Source organism: Cynocephalus volans, chromosome 13 (genome assembly GCF_027409185.1).
Source record: "Cynocephalus volans isolate mCynVol1 chromosome 13, mCynVol1.pri, whole genome shotgun sequence".
NCBI classification, from domain to species: Eukaryota; Metazoa; Chordata; class Mammalia; order Dermoptera; family Cynocephalidae; genus Cynocephalus; species Cynocephalus volans.
The window spans coordinates 92,660,685-92,674,127 of NC_084472.1; the positions used below are offsets into that span (position 1 = coordinate 92,660,685).

At 36.3% G+C, this 13,443-nt stretch overlaps 1 pseudogene; it reads left to right on the forward strand.

Moving 5' to 3' along the window:
- Positions 1–12,336: 12,336 nt before the first annotated feature.
- LOC134362096 (CCR4-NOT transcription complex subunit 7-like) lies at positions 12,337–13,220 on the forward strand (annotated as a pseudogene).
- The last annotated feature ends 223 nt before the right edge of the window (positions 13,221–13,443 follow it).

The window sequence follows — 13,443 nt, forward strand, 5'->3', positions numbered from 1 at the left end:
AACAGTCACAAGACACTGAAATTGTCTGATGCGGCAAAACGTAATAGACATGAATTGGTTATGACAGGACAAAGAGTGAGGCAAAAAAGAAAGATGAGTTTTCATAAAGTTTCTTGTTGTTCTGTCACACCTTTTATATAGAAGATTCTTCTTAGGTAATGGGCCATGACCTTCTGATCTACAAACTAAGGGACATAAGAATTTTCATAGCACAGACAATGTTGTATCAGGTATACCAAATGTGGTCATGTACCCAATTTGTTGTATAGATTTGCTTCACAGGTTGGTTAAAAGGAAAACATAATTAGAGTAATCATTGAGATAAGATAGGTGCAAATTAAAAACAGATGAATTAAAGTAAACAAAATTAAACTCTTAATTCACTTATTATTTACTGAATGCCTACCATGTGTCAAACACTGCCTGGATTCTAAATGATAGTCATGCGCTGCATAAGGACATTTCAGTCAACAATAGACCTCACATACAACAGTGGTCCCATAAGATTATAGTGGCTGTACCATACAGCCTAGGTGTATAGTAGGCTGTATCATGTAGGTTTGTGTAAGTACACTCTAGGATGTTCACACAATGACAAAATCACCTAAGGGTGCACTTAGTGACACATGACCATATATAGATAAATAAGACAGTATCTATCCTACAAGAGCTTACCCTCTTCTAGGAAAGAGAGACATAAAAATAAATAATTGTAAGAGTTTGAAAATGGAAGGTACAAAAGAGGGAATGATTTAATCTGTCCATTAATAAGCATTGGTATGCCAATTTGTACATGAATAAATCAAAACAATAGTAAGTTCGCATTTCCAATGTCACATAGCTGACAAGTAAGATTCAAACTTGGGTGCAAAGCCAGTCTGACTGGCTTTCCCCCTATATACACCTTGAACATTTTTTCCATTCTCATCGTATATTCAGGAAATATTTATGTGACATCTGCCATGAGCAAGGCACTGTAATATTAGGCTAAGGAAATAGTGCAAGCATATTTTATTTAGTCATCACTTCAAACAGGTGTAGTCTAGTGTTTAAACCTGCAAACATTATATTCAGACTGTCTCATTTCAAATTTCAGCATTTCTATATGTATCATGCAGACCAAAGTTAATGTTAAGTGCTCTGTGGTCATCAAATGGAACATGGGAGTCCCTATCACATAGAGTGGTTGAAAGAAATAAATTATATGGTGCTTATCTCACAATAAGTGCTCAAGAAATGTAGGTAATGCTTCTTATAAAACTGCTTTATGTTTGTATATAGGATCTCTGCATTTTGGTATGATTATGTTAACCACGTGTGGAAATGAGTCATCAAAATAGATGGCAACTTGAAACCTAGGAGTAGCATCAGTGGGATGATGATAAACATCCATGACTTGCCAAAAAGTGGTCATTACTCCAAAAGGCACCCTACAGTGTTAGCTAAATAAGTGCCAATAGCAAAAGGCATTTCTAGAACGACCTCTAGATGAGTTGCATGTTACCTGATTCCATGAGTATCAGTTCCATTTATATTCTAATTTATTTTTTCAGGGACATTTCCTAGGGCTGGCTAGTTAACTCAGTTGGTTAGAGCATAGTGTTGATAATACAAGGATTAAGGGTTCAGATCCGCATAACTGGCAGTCACAAACAAACAAACAAACAAACAAACAAAAAAACCTTTCCTAAAAACTGGTTGACGCCATGCTTTTGACAAAAGCTTTTTAAAAAAATTACTAAAATTGGCATAATTGCCATTTACTCTTGTGATTAAGATTAAGAAGAAAAACGTACAAAACAGTGATAAACTTAATTTCTTCTCATTATATTGTTTATGGTAATGAATCTCCTAGTTAAGCTTATGCACTGCTTCTCTTCCAACCCTCTGTTTCACTTCCTTATAAATGAGTATTCTTTGAAACTGACATTTATCTCGAATGTATAAATAGGAAAGTTGATATGTATATTAAAATGTGCAGAAAACTTAACACGTTTTCTCCTAGATTAAATTTAAATAAAAAAGAAACACATTTCATAGTGTTTAAAAGTATGTTGACTAAATATCTTCGGATAAATTAAATGTTGCAAAGCCTAAATGTTTCCAAAATAAAATTTTAAATATATTTAGAACATACTTGGTTAGATATTGATCAGACTAAAAAAACTAATTAGCAGCAAAGGAAAGAGTCTATGCTGCAAAGGTGTAAGGAATATTTTAAATTTAGAAATTAAAACCTTCTAAAATAGAGTTTCTTAGTAAAACTTCCTGCTGTTGAACTTAAACATGAAGAAAGTCTTTTGGTCTATCTATATGAGGTGTGAACCAAAATTGAAAGACTATTAAGTACTAAGTATTTTCTTCCTCTTATCTTTTTTTAAAGTTAGTAAATGTGAGATGAGCCAGTGCCAGGAGATAAATACGACAGAGATTCCTCAAGCAGCAATATCAGAACATACTACATTAGGCCCAAGAAAAACTCCATTTACCCAAGTTTCACACATTCTAATGTATAATATCCATAAGTTTATGAAATTTTCATGTTTACGAAATATTCTCTGATCTGCTCTTCTCATTTTCATTGTTTATTTGTTTGCCTGGATTTTTTTTCTGTGTATCTGTGTGTATATGTGTGTATGTGTTGACAGTGAGCAGAACATAGCCAGGAGCAGTGAACTATTTTTGAAGAACTCATTTTTAATTTAAATGTGGGCTGTATAGACAAGAATAAGAAGCTCTGATTGCAGCTAATTTCAGCAAATTAAAAAGAGCCTGTGGGGAAAACTGACTGGTAACGATGAGATGCAATCAAGTGTACAACAGTATTGATCTTCAAACACAAAGCTGAATACATAAAAAAATACAGTTTAAAAAGCCTATTCATTTATATTAGGAAGATATAGCAGATGCTGGTTTAAGTACTAGAATAAAACAAAAAGCTCACTGAGTATTACAGCTGGTACTGACAACATTATATACACATAACTCCATAGTTCCTAATAGTTTGTTCATGTCCTTAGGCAGGGTACTAACCCAGACCTGGCACTGAGCCTCTTTTAGCTGAACAGAATCTCACACATCAAATATTTAAGTTTCAGTGAGTAAGGAAAAAAGAAGGAAATCCAACTGATTCTGGGGATGTGTGCATGGAGCATTTGTCAAACTGTAAACACACCATGTGCACAAACCCCTCTACTCCCCACTGTAAAACTTCTCTTGTCTGTGTTTGATTGACAGCAAGTCTCCTGAGCAAAGTTTATTAGGCCAAAACAATGACTTTAAATAAATTCTGTCTGAACTGTCAAACAGAAATATTATTTTTAGGATTAGTTCTTACAGCAGAAGAGGCTGGTTTAGTATAGAAAAAGATGTTGTCTGTGTTTTCTCTATAGATTCTCATGGATTAGAAGCAGGATATAGACAGTGGTTAGAAGCATTTAGACAGAGGAAGCATGAGGGCTCTAAAATGATTGGGAATGGGGTGCAGTGATTTCAAGAGAAAATGCTGAAATTATTGCCCCTAGAGAATATAAACTTATTATTCTTTCATTCCTTCATTCATTCATTCAAAAAAATTGTATTGAGTCCAAGCAGAGGCATAACCAGGTTTTAAATTGTGAAGTCATATGTCTGGCAGGGCCTGAGCTATTGCATTATTCTGTTTCTGTTGCTAATAACAAAATATCTGGAACTGGGCGATGTATAAAGAAAATGAAATTTGTTGCTTACAGTTTCTGAAGCTGGGAAGTCCAAAGTCCCTCTGGTGGTGGTGACAGTGACCCAAGGATGTCACATTGCAAAATGGTGAAAGCAGAGAGAGAAGGAGAGAGAGAGAGAGAGAGAGAGAAGAGCTTCTCACTCACTCTCATTTTAAAGCCCTCAGAACACACCCCTGGCCACCATTTTCAATCCATTCCCTATGGCATGGTCCTACAATCTAATCACCTCTTTAAAGCTCCAACTTTCAGTTACGATAACAGTCACAGTGGAGGCCAAGTTTCTAATACATGAGACTTGGGAGACACAATTCAAGCTTCAGGGAGTTTTGGGGGAACATAATTCAATCCACGACAGCCATCATTGGTGAGAGACCACTCTTCTCTGCTATCCATCTATTCCTGGTCTTGTTTTTACACTGTTTCCTCTTGTAATCTTTCATCAATCTTAAAACAAGCATTATGCCAGCAAAATACCTTAAATTTGTTGAATAAGTGAAGCTTTTGGAAAATGTCCTTCCCTATCTAATTACATTCCCAATGCTAGCTGTCATAGAGATACTATTCTGTTGAGAAGAGATACAGAGTATAAAAAATTATTTTGCAAAATAGATGATTTCAGACACTGAAACTGCTATGAAACCAATAAAAATGCAATATGAAGGAAGTGAGTTTGACGTAGAGAGCTATCATAGTTGTCACAGATGCCCTCTCAAATGATGAATAGAAGGTTGCCTGGTTCAAGATTTGGGTAAGCAGTTTTCTACATAGACATATCACCATGAGCAAAGGCCCCGAGGCCAGAACAAACTTGACATGTTGGAGAAACAAAAAAACCACTATGGATGGAGAGTAGCAAGTTATTAGAGTGAAAGGACTATGGTAAGAGATTAGGGCGAAGATGAAAACAAGATCTAGAAAGGGAGAACTTAGCATGAAATCTAAACTCCTTGCTATAGCTTCTAAGTGCTATGGGAAATCATTTAAAGTAAGTGATGCTCAAGTAATTATTTAGGAATATTTTTAAGTGAATATATTGTACCCAAAGCTTGTGAGGCAGCTTATATCCACCATTCACTGTTTACATAATCATATGTCCACCACTGAATTTACATATGTCCACCATTAATTTTTTACATAAATAAATTCATGCTCTATTAGTGGATTTTTCCAAAATGGAAATAGCACTAGTTGTTATAGTCTCATAAAAATACCTGAGATTCTTTGCCCACTAATCTTTCCAAGTACATATGTTTTGATAGCACCCTATGTTTCTTTACCACATCAATTATAGTTACAGTTGAAACAAATTTATAATCTGAATAATTGTCAGTTTTTGTCTTCTGTTCTGGACTGTAAGTTCATGTGTGAAGACTGGAAGCATGAACACTCATCCACACAGCTGAGATGCCAGAAAATATTTTAATTGAATGAATATAATTATGTAAACTTTATTCACTTAACATAATATAAATATTTCCTGTGTAATTTGAACTTCTCTACTCTCTACTTTTGTATAGTTGCAACATCCCATTGTTGACTAATTAATGTGTTTAATGTTTCATGAATAGATTTTTATTTTACACAAAAATGCACCTATTTGCTTAAATCTTTAACTTACATGGACTTGTTAGGTCCCTGGGTTGTTGTCTTGCTCAGTGTAAATATGAAAATTGAGTTTTAAAAAAGTCTCTCCTAATCTGCTACCAGTTGAATTATGTCCTTCAAAGAGATATTTTGAAATCCTACCCCCCAGTACCTGAGAATGTGATCTTATTTGGAAAAAGGGTCATTACACATGTCATTTGTTAAGATGAGGTCATATGACAGATGCCATTAGTTAAGATGAGGTCATACTGGAGTAAGGTGGGCCTGTAATCCATATAATTGGTGTTCTTGTATATATATAAAAAAAATAAAAATAAAAAATGCCACATAAAGAAACAGGAATGCAGACAGGGAGAACTCAATGTGAAGTGAAGGAATTACCATAAACTAGGAAAGAGGCCTGGTACAGAACCTTCCCAAGTATCTTCAGAAGGAAAAGATCTTGGAATTTCAGCCTTCAGAATTGTGAGATACTGCATTTCTGTTATTCTAAGCCACTAGTTTGTGATATTTGTGACAGCAGCCTTAGGAAACTAATACACAGAGACTAATGCCAAAAGACACAGATTATCTGAGCAGAAATTGCACAGATCAGTCCTAATCATATCCCAAGGGCATTATTGTGATGCCCACCATGCTGGCTCTCAATTCACAGAGACAGGAGAGAAAGGGGTAGTCTGCCAGATTAAATACAGGTTACCCAGTTAAGTTTGAATTTTAGGAAATCACATAGTACTTGGGGCACACTTATACTAAAAAAAAAAAAAAGAAAAAATTTGTTTTTTATCTAAAATTCAGATTTCACTTAGTGTCTTATGTCTTTGTTTGCTAAATCTGGCAGCCCTAGGAAGGGGACCACCAAGAAGTAAACACCCATGGAGCAGGGTAAAGAGCAGATGTCTTTACTCTTCTGTGGACTTACCTTGATGGTTGAGGGTTATCAGGAGTTGGTCCAGAAAATGGGAGCAATAAATGCTACCACTCTCTCAGGGCCAGCGACATGTGTTTACAAAGGCAAAAAGATGTCTGAAAGAATCAAACAAGCAAAAATATTGATTTCTAGAAGATTTTTTTAAAAAAATGGTTGGTTAAAATCCCTTTGGAAATTGAAGATGGAGAAAAATAAATTCTCATATTGCCAACACATGTCCTTTATGACATTATCAATCCAGTAGGAATATGACTTTAAATCAGCAGAAATTATAACTAAGAAAGTGGTAGAAGAGGGATATAAGAAAGAAAGTTTAGTTTCTATTTACTACTAGAAAAACCTCATGAAAATTTTGATGTATAACACAGAAATTAAAAATAATTTTAGGAGTGTTAAACAATTTAGACCAAAATTCCCAACATTAATAGAAGAGCAGATGAATATATCTACTCTCACTTGATGTTTGTGATAGAAAGAAGACTGATAGAAGGGCCCATATTTAGATAAATTCACAAAAACTGTAAAAGAAGATTCAAAAATGAATCTGGCAGGCAGAAAGCTCAGAAGCCCCAAGATGAATTAATCAACAGAAGATGTAAATTAGCCCCCAAAAGGTTGAGACTAGGAAAATGAAGAGTTCAGTAGGGAAAGGCCAAAAAGAGGAAAGATGGAATGCAGGTAAGTTTGATAATGATGTTAAAAAGGCCTGAACAGAATTGTGAAACGAGAGATAGAAATACTTTCCTAGTTAGAGTGCTGCCTTGTAACACCAAGGTCAAGGTCAAGATCCCCATACTGGCCAGCCACACACCAAGAAAGAAAGAAAGGCAGGAAGAAAGAAAAATAAGAAAGGAAGGAAGGAAGGAAGGAAGGAAGGAAGGAAGGAAGGAAGGAAGGAAGGAAGGAAGGAAGGAAGGAAGGAGGAAAGAAAAAGAAATACTTTCCTTAATTGCAGGATTCAGCATCCAGATTCAATTAATTGTCAAGATTAGATTCAAATTTTGGTAGTATGACTCCAAACAATAATGAAAAGGAAGACGCCTGCATTAATGCAAGAAAAAATCCAATGAAGTTACTTATACTGAAGAAAGTTTTTCTGATACAATGTTAACTCCGTTTCAATGGCAAAGACACTGTTGCTTTCCCAAAACAAGGTGTCTAAAGTACATTTTCTAGTAAAAACCTACAAAACTGAAGCTGATGAATAAATCACTCAGGTCAATAAAAAGGACATGCCAAGAAAAGCGTATAGTATCCTAGAGGAGTGTGACTGTCAAAAATATCTTCTTCCTGGTTGGCTAGTTAGCTCAGTTGTTTAGAGCATGGTGCTGATAACACTGAGGTCCAGGTTAGATTCATGTACTGTCCAGCAAAACAAACAAACAAACAAAAAAACCTTCAGATTATGTGGTGTGCTTAAGACATGGAACCCTCACAAAAGGACACATTTGGACCACTGTACACTCTAAGTATGAGGAGAATGTCAAGATCTGTAATCCCTCTGCTAATACTGAACATACCCCAGATCATGCCACTGGAGACAAGGACACCTGCATGGAGTTGCATCAGGAAACACTGAAGGAACAGAAAAAGAAGCAGCAGAAAACACAGGAAAGGTAATTGTATTTATAAAGAAAAGAAACATCAACTGCCTTCTTCAGGTCTGGGAGCTAATGCACTAAATGTGCAAGGAAGCTTCCAGCATGATGAATGAAACACAGTTGCCATCTAAAGAAGAAAAAGAAAAAGCAATACCAGATGATGCCATGACCTTTTCCTTACAGGAAGAACACAAATGGTGAGGATATTCTGCATATACCATATAAATATGTTCTTTCTGCTTATTGCTAGCAGAAGATAAAAACGGACTCTTCCACTTTCCTTAATGTTCATAAGCTACAGACATAAATTTTTAAGTTTCTGTTGAATGAAAATGTCAGTGTGGATAAAAAAGTATGAACACCCTGCACAATCATTTTGAGAACAATTTTTTTATCAAAACATAATTGATACACATATTTTGGGGTACAGAATTAAGAATCAATGCCTATGTACAATGTCTGATGACCAAGTCAGGATAATTAGCATATTCATCATTACAAAGCATAATCACTTCTTTGTGTTCAGGCCAGTCAGTCTCCTCTCTTCTAGTTATATGATAACATGCAGTAAAGTATTGTTAATTATTGGTGCCTAGCTCGACTGTTCATCAATAGATTTTATTTTTCTTAACTAGCTCTTTTAAGTGTGTTAACCTATTACTTGGTATCCTCCCTCCACCTCCCCCTTTCCTGTCTCTAGAAGCCACAGTTTTGCTCTCTCCTTCTGAAAGTTCAACATATTATTATAATTGCTGACCAAGATGGCAGAATAGACAACCCCCCAGCATTGTTCCCCTCACAACCAATCAATTTACAACTATTAAAAAGAAAAAACTGCCATCCCGAGATTGCTGGAGCTCAGGGGAAGAGGAGGAGTTTGTGAACACATGAGAGGCTACAGTGAGAGGAAGGAGGGACCACTCCAACCATTCTAAGCCTTGGCTGCTTCTGCACTGGCATAGTGCAAAGTGGTGAGCAGCTGCCAGCACAGGGAGCAGCTACCAGGAGACAACAAAGCCAGAGCAGCACCCTTTGCAAGAATCTTCTTGGAGTCTGCATGTGAGAAGAATACTTCAGAGTGTACCATATCATCTCCCACACCAGCAAAGCCACTGGCAAACTTCTCCTGGAACTGCAGGGGTGGGAGGTGGGGCATGAGGCACAGCCAATGGGAGGAAGAAACCACTGAGAGGTCAGTGAATCTTGGCTGTGGGCCAGTGCAGGGCCTGTCCCATGGAAAACATTGGAAGTGAGGGTGAAGGCCGGCTCACCAGGGAGCATGGGGGTATACCATAGGCAGCTGATCTGCCTCCCAATTGGCATGGGTGCCACACAGTGAAGACTGGTCAGGGTGATAGAACTGCAGTAGTGCAGTTTGCAGGAAAGATGCAGTTCTAGGCCGGAATTTCCACACATCCCAGTTGTATCTGTGGTGACCTCACAAGACCCAGAGTGAATAAAAGGCCAACAGTTAAAATCTGATCCACACAAAAAGCTCTCACCCATTTTAGAATCAGCAGCAAAACAGAAATTTAGCTCAACCACAGAGCTCAAGTTTCAGTCCCTGCAGGAAATTCCCCCAGTTCAGGAATTAACAATGGGACAACAAATTAGTTCAAGAGCAGAGTATAAGTGGTGGTGGTAGGTAATACTTCACTACAAAATAGGTTAAAAAAAAACCCAAAAAACATAAACCAGAGACAAAGCTCTGATATTAACCGGTAAAGGAGTAAAGGTCTAATACCACCAAAGATACCTACAAAACTCAGAAGAGGTAGCAGTCTCTTAAAATGCTCAGACCTCAAAGTAAAGACACAAAGATGGAGAAAGAGCAGAGAAATATGACACCACCAAAGGAAACAAAGAAATCACTAGCAATGGACCCAGAAGAACAGCAGATTTATGAAATGTCTGACAGATAATTCAGAATAATCCTCATAAGGATGTTCTGGGAGTAACAAGAAAATATGGATAAAAAATTAAATGATATCTGGAAAACAATTCAGGTGCAGAATGAGAAAATGGGCAAAGAAATACTATTTTCAAAAAATCAAATTTTTAAAAAATAGAAATTCTGGGAATAAAGAATGCATTACCTGAACTGAAAAACTTGATGGAAAGCTCCAAACCTAAAAAGACAATAACAAATACAACAACAGTATAAGAGATAGGCACCATTAAAATATGTAACTTGAAATAACAAAATGTCAAAACATGCTTTTTTGTAAGCCTCATTGTCACTATAACACAAAAACTTAAAAGAGTCGTACTAAAATAGCATGAAATGAAAATATACTGCTAGAGAAAACTGCTCAAGTACAAAGACTAGAAAAAAGGAAAAAATATCTACAAAACAACCAGAAAAAAAAGTAACAAAATGGCAAACACATTTCTTTATATCAATGATAACTCTAAATGTAAATGGGTTAAATGCCCTAATTAAAAGACAGAGTAGCTGAATTGATTAAAAAACCAATATGCTGCCTACATGAAACTCATTTCACCTATAAAAACACACATCAACTGAAGATGAAGATGAAAGGATGGAAAAAGATATTTCATGCAAATGGAAGCCAAAAAAGAACAGGAATAGGTACACTTCTATCAGATAAAATAAACTTCAAGCCAAGGAAAGTGAAAAAAGATAAGGACAGTTATCGTGTAATGATAAAGTGATCAATTCAACAAGGCGATACGACAGTTTTAGATATATACTCACCCAACTCCAGAACATCCAGTTATATAAAGCAATTACTATTAGACCTAGTGGGAGAGAGAGACTTTAACACAATAATAGTTGGGGACTTTAACATCCTACATTCAGCGAAGGACAGATCAACCAGATAGAAAATTAACCAAGAGACATCAGAGTTAATCTCTATTCTAGGCCAATTGGACCTAACAGACATTTACAGAACATTTCATCCACCAGCTACAGAATACACATTCTTCTCAGCAGCAAATGAAACAACTTTTAAAGAATAGAAATCATATTAATTACCTTTTCCAACCACAATGGAATAAAACTAGAAATCAACAACATAAGGGACACTAGAAACTACATAAATACACGGAAGTTAAATAACATGATACTAAACAATGAATGGGTCAAAGAAGAAATCAAAAGGGAAATGAAAAATTCCTAGAGACAAATGAAAATGAAAACACAACATACCAGAACCTACAAAATACAGCAAAATCACTTCAAAGAGGAACGTTTATAGATAGCAACAAATGCCTACATCATAAAGGAAGAAATACTTCAAATAAATAACTTGAAGTCACATGTCAAGGAACCAGAAAAACAACAACAACCAAACCCAAAATTAGTATAAGGAGAGAAATAACAAAGATCAGAACAAAAATAAATAAGTTAGAAATTTTAAAAATTACAAAAGATTGATGAAACAAAAAGTGGGTTTTTCAAAAGAATAAAATTGATAAACCTTTCATTAGATGAATGATGGGGAAAAAAGAGAAGACTCAAATAAATAAAATCTGAAATGAAAAAAGAGACATTACAACTGATAGCACAAAAATACTGAAAACATAGAAAAAAACCTACATTCATGTACACACTATAGCACTAAATTTGTTTTCCCTTTATAGGTTTCCCTTAATGATTAACTAATATTGTATCAAAAGTAGACATCCTGTCTTGTCTGATACATCTCTCAAAGCATTCATTCTCACAAAGCAGAAAGCAGCTGTCCATTATACCTGAAGGCACCCTACACCCTGTATACATCTCTCAAAGCACCCTGTTTTGCCAGGTACATTTGCCTATATAATCCCCAGCTCTCAGTTGATCAAGGAAGCAGTTGAGACTTTACCCTCTGTCTTCTGCTTGATGTCTTTGAAAAATAAAAAGCCTTTCCTTTAAGTTTTGTCTGGTGAGTGAATGGCAATCCTGTAGCAGCAAGCACTTGGACCCACACAGGTCAGGGATTCCCCCAACTAAGTTGGCCTCTCACATGTGGGCTCATGGTGAAGGGGGAATCCTACGGGACACATTCGTTACCAATACAAAGGATCATAAGAGAATACTATAAACAAGTATATGCTAACAAACCAGAAAATCAAGAAGAAATGGATGAATTCCTGGACACATCCAACTTACCGAGCTTGAATCATGAAGAACCCAGAAACCCTAAACAGACCAATAACGTGTAACGAGATTGAAGCAGTAATAAAAAGCCTCCCAACAAAGAAAACTCCAGAACTGGAAGCCTACACTGATGAGTTCTCCCAAACATTTAAAGAACTAATACCAGAGAAGCAACATCACAGCATGGTGCAGCACAATTGCAGCTCCCCTTTGTCCGTTGCCAGGAGAGAAATACTGCTGCTGCTATTGCCACCGCCACCGCCACCAGATGCTGTCTCTGTGGTGAGGAGGAGGAGGAGGAGGTGTACAAGTGCAGTGACACAAGTATATAAATAAAGAATAAAATATGAAACGAATCTTCAAATATAATACTTTGATGCTTGGCATCTAGACTCCTTTGTGCCCTCACTATGCCAGCAGCAACTGTAGATCATAGCCAAAGAATTTGTGAAGTTTGGGCTTGCAACCTAGATGAAGAGATGAAGAAAATTTGTCAGGTTATCCAGAAATATAATTATGTTGCTGTGGACACCGAGTTTCCTGGTGTGATTGCAAGACCCATTAGAGAATTCAGGAGCAATGCTGACTATCAGTACCAACTATTGTGGTGTAATGTAGACTTGTTAAAGATAATTCAGCTAGGACTGACATTTATGAATGAGAAAGGTGGATCCCCTCCAGGAACTTCAACTTGGCCATTTAATTTTAAATTTAATTTGATGGAGGACATGTATGCCCAGGACTCTATAGAGCTACTAACAACATCTGGTATCCATTTTAAAAAGCACAAGGAGGAAGGAATTGAGACCCAGTACTTTGCAGAACTTCTTATGACTTCAGGAGTAGTCCTTTGTGAAGGGGTCAAATGGTTGTCATTTCACAGTGGTTATGACTCTGGCTACTTACTCAAAATCCTAAGCAACTTTAACTTTCCTGAAGAAGAACTTGACTTCTTTAAGGCCCTTTGATGCTTCCTTCCTGTTATGTATGAAGTGAAATACCTCATGAAGGGCTGCAAAAGTCTCAAAGATGGATTAAAGGGAGTTGCTGAGCAGTTAGAACTGGAACGAATAAGACCACACTATCAGGCAGAATCTGATAGATTGGCCTTTTTCAAAATGAGAGAAATGTTCTTTAAAGGTCATATTGATGATGCCAAATATTGTTGTTATTTGTATGGCCTTGGTTCTGGTTCAACCTATGTGCAGAATGGCACAGGGAAATCATATGAGGAGGAAGCCAACAAGCAGTCATGACATGAAACAGTTCTTTTTTATTTGAACTTCACACATGCTTCAATATAGGTTTTAACTCTGGTTGAATCCCTCGAACAATAGACCTTTTTTTCACCTTTCATAGTCCATTTTATTTCCTTCCTTTCAAAACTAAATATAACCATTCCTATCTTAGATCTTAATAAGTAGAGAGACATTCAGGTTATTTTTGTCCTTAATTTAATCTATATGACAGAGTGGGGAT